The sequence below is a fragment of the Trachymyrmex septentrionalis genome, unplaced genomic scaffold (genome assembly GCF_001594115.1).
Source record: "Trachymyrmex septentrionalis isolate Tsep2-gDNA-1 unplaced genomic scaffold, Tsep1.0 scaffold2, whole genome shotgun sequence".
Lineage (NCBI taxonomy): Eukaryota > Metazoa > Arthropoda > Insecta > Hymenoptera > Formicidae > Trachymyrmex > Trachymyrmex septentrionalis.
In genome coordinates, this window is record NW_017305179.1 from 25,215 (window position 1) to 29,812 (window position 4,598).

The following is a 4,598-nucleotide window of genomic DNA, read 5'->3' on the forward strand; positions in this document are numbered from 1 at the left end:
GCAGAATACGTCTCCGCCGCAAACTCGTTGCTCTTTTTTTTGAGCACTCAAAATGACCCGCTCTATAACTAATAAACTCCAGTGATCGTCGCCCGTTAGCACTTGCACAACTGGCACACTTGTTACGTGACGAATCGTCGCCGAGATTGTCGCGAGACCAGAGATAAGACAGTCGTTGTCGACTGAAACTTTAATTCAGAGCTCAAATGAATTAACTGTTGCACGCTCTGCGAGTGAATGCGCGGAGTGTCAACCAGTCGCGGCTTTATATAGCTCTGCCCGATGGCCTTCAAACGAGCTTGACTGATCGACGTCGTTCTTTATGTGAATTATTCGAATGCGCAGGTACTCGTGCCGACGATCCTGCTGCAGTTGCATTTACCGGCATGTAAGTACGTGAGAATATGTAGAGACAAGGGATTAATTAAAAGTTTCCACGTGTTAAACACATTCACGTCATCGTCTTGTGGTAAAAAGTCACGGACTTCTCTAATCAAGAAAAGGCAACGCACTCGACGAATGCCGCTGATAATGCGTAAAAAATTATAATGATATACTGGACCATGATTTCACGTTATTAATGATGTTCGTCGATATTTTGTTTAAGTAAAAAAACTAACAGTGAACTCTTGAAATTTGAGATTTGCTCTGATTTCAGTTTAATTTTTTCAAGCAAATCAGATTAGTTTAGATTAATAATTTAGAAAAATTGGATAATTGGGTTCTCACATAAAAAGGTATATAAATAAGATAACCCTGATTTTTTCATTCTCATGACAACGTATTATATTGAAGGTAATATGCCTTCAGCACATGACTTGCAATCTCGAGAAAAAAATTGAATAATTAAATTAAAAATAGCAATGATTGTAATAGATCTAATAAATGATGATCTATTCAATAGAATAAAAATATGTTTTTCTTTCTTATTTTTACGAAGAGTAAAATTTTAACCGCCAATCACAGCAATAAAAATGGACGAGTAATTATTCATCAGGGAACTACCCAAAATTTATACATGAAGATGCAGAGAGTTTCTAATTTCTGACATCTTACAAACATCCAGTTAAATATTGACGGAAACATCCTCATTCAGCTGAGTCATTTAATTACATATTAGCGACGTCTAGCGACTTATTTGTTTTACCTTTGCTCATTCTTATGTATATTCGTGCGTAAATGACATATATCAAAACGTAATAGTAAAGAAAAATAAGCGAAAATATTATTTTGAAAAATATTCTTATTTTTTTATCTATTTAACATAAATACATTAAAATTGATGACAAAAAAGAAGTGCTATTAAACATTTTGTTAAACTAAATAAAAATTTTAGAAACTTATAACTTCTTTATTGTAAAATAAATGTTTCTTAGTCACCTATTCTACTCGTAAAATCAATAAGCTCGAGAAGAATCGAATAAAGAGACACGAAATGCAAAGAGATCCGTATTTCCACTGTTAGTAGATCTATCGCAATAATTTGAAGATTCGAACGAGTATAGAACTTTATAGAACAAACATAATGCATTGTTAGAAATTTACACGTTTGTGCAGTGATTGTGACAGTGTACACGGCGCACACGCACACACACGCACACGCACTCGCGCAAACGCACACAGTGGTCCAAAATCTCGAATACCTGATCAAAACCTCAGAAATAAAAACTCTATTTGGGATATTTTAACCGTTAGGTTTTAACCGCAAGGGAAAGATGAATCTATTCAATAGTAAAAGAGAAATGACCCTACCGGTTATACTTGCGTTTCTATTATACATTAGTTCCAAGTTAACCTTTATGTGATGTGCACACATAACATAATCTATAATTCTTTATTTATAATAAAAGATAGCGTGATATTCCCAATGAGACATAATTGGAAGGATATTAATTCTGTCAGATGATTTTCAAGGTCAAAAACAGTTTCTTTCTCTGGAGGGATCAATGAAAAATAAAAGAATATTTATCACGTAGAAATAATATTAAGAACGCACAAAAAATACCTATATCATGAGGCAGTTGCGTACTAGATATTTACTGTGCTATATGATAATTAGAGACTTGATTAAATCAATTAGAATAAACTTTGATTTATTATGACTTGAATATAACTACAAATACGTAACGCATGTATACATTTTAAAAAATATCGGTATAAATTTAACATCACACGATGTCATTATAATTGCTACGTTGCTGTTAATATTAATACCAACATGTGGATTAATATCATGATTTTTAAATCCACACTATGATGATGTTGATATAAGCATTATAAATTCATATTATATTAATATTAAGATTCTAGTGTGACAGTCAAATCGATTATTTTTATTTTTTATTTGAAAGAACAACATTAAAAAAATATGTTGCTAAAACTTTAAGATCGAAATCGTAAAATTAACGAAGTTGCAGCCTATTTAATAAAACGCGACAAAATTCGAATTTACAAGCAGATAACGCCAAGCGATCAACAACCGTAACGACTTCTATCGAGTTGATCTACCGTTGATAGAAGCTTTAGAAGCCTCTGAAATATATTTAAATAAATATATATATATTTATATAGATATTAGAATATATACAAAAGAAATTTGTGTGCGGCTCGTCGGTATTTAATTAAAGAATTAATTATATTAACGAAGAAAAAAGAAAAAAACCTTTGTAACTAAAATCTTTCTATCCATACATTGTGACTACTATAATATTAACCTTTATCGTAAACCAATTACATCGATTGCGAATAATTCCGTATAATAAGGAAATAATAAATTCTGTACTATCTATCATTACCATTATTAGTCGAATTATGTATTTATTTTAATTTTTAACGTATTTATTGTGTACTGAAGAGGGTCAAATTTTGACCGAACCGTCTACCTATTGTTATGAATTGTTTTTAAACAATATATAACTTATTTACATCCTTAGTTGTAGCTGTATGCTTTTTATTATTTAACCTATATACAAAAAAGTCTAATTGTACATACGATATATAAAGGAAACTGAAACATAATGCCACGTATGTAGTACATAGTTTGTATAACGTTTTATTGTTATCAGAAATTTTCCCAGCACTTCTCGGCATTATAAATGTTATTTCTCTCTTCCATATATACCAAGAAACACTATGTAAATTCGTTTTTTAGATTTCTGGTCGGGGGGGGGGGGTGATTTTTGGCCATTTTTAGGTACCTTCCTTTTATCGTAAATGTCTTACGTGCTGCGTTACAGTCATTGCACATGATCTTATAAACCACATTATTTTTTGACAATTGATAAAAATTAGAAATTAAATTTTATCTTTTTGCAATGCCGCTGCGCGAATTTCAACGTCAGGATTCACAGCACAGTGTTGCCGGTTTTCATTGTTATACGTCACACACATAAATTGCATTAATATCTTGCAGCTATTAAATGCCGCGCAGCTTTTTCCGTTCTACCTTTCATCAAAAAAATTGCAATATAGCATGAATTATCATTGAATCATTTTGACGTTTCAAACGAAAATTGAGATTTTATTTCGTGAAAATTTGTCAATTACATATCACGATATTACGTATACTATGATATTATTTCGTCGAAAGCGATTTAGACTCGCTCTTGGCGTGCAGCGCAGATGTTACCTTGACAATACCCAGGAGAAGTACATACCTGCTCTCATCTCCGATGTGTTATTGACCTTGGCAGCAATACAGACCTTTGCATAAAGCACATCGCACTATGCATAAGAGAATCAATCAATTTGAATCCCTCCACTTTCCTTAACGGAAAAGAAGAACTTTAATTAGTTGATTCTCTTATACGGTACGCAAAAGTCTATGTGTGTGTCTATCGTGGTCCTAACGCCAAAGATTATATATGCATATATGCATATATACTCACAAAAAATTGTAAAAATAGTTAAAATTTTTTTTTATCAAGCAACGTTTTTTTTATCAGTCACATAAACGCATACAATGTAAAGCGTTCTATCAAGCTACTTTCACAATGTCTTCATTAAAATAACATTATATTAAAATGAGCAATGTAAGTGCACATTAGTGTACGTACATGTGTAATAATTGAGGGAATGGGCGGAATAAAGGCTTAATTAAAAAATCTTGATCTTAATACAAATTAAAATAATTTGTATTAAGTTTAAGAAAGGTCTCTAAATATCTTTCTTTTAATAAATTTAGTAAATTAATGGCTTTACATACAAAAAAAATAAGATAACAATTAACTCACTTATAAAATTGAATTTGTGTTACAATAGAAATTGATACTTGTGTTTCTCTTTGCGTGCGGCTTGTTTTGTATTTTATATATGAAGATAATTAGTATGAAAAACTGCAAATATAGGAGACTTCTATCCATAGAATTTCGACGATTATTATCGCAGACCAATGAAAACGATTGCGTATAATTCGGATAAAGAAATAAAAAAAATGCGTACATGCGAATGTTACAATCATCCTTCGAATTATGTATTTGATTGATCCAAATGTAACTTTTAATTACTTATATTGAGTCGGACTAATTTGTAGAAATAGGAAATATTAAAATTATACTATCTGTCAATTTGTTATTAGTAAAAATATGTTCTTCGTTTAA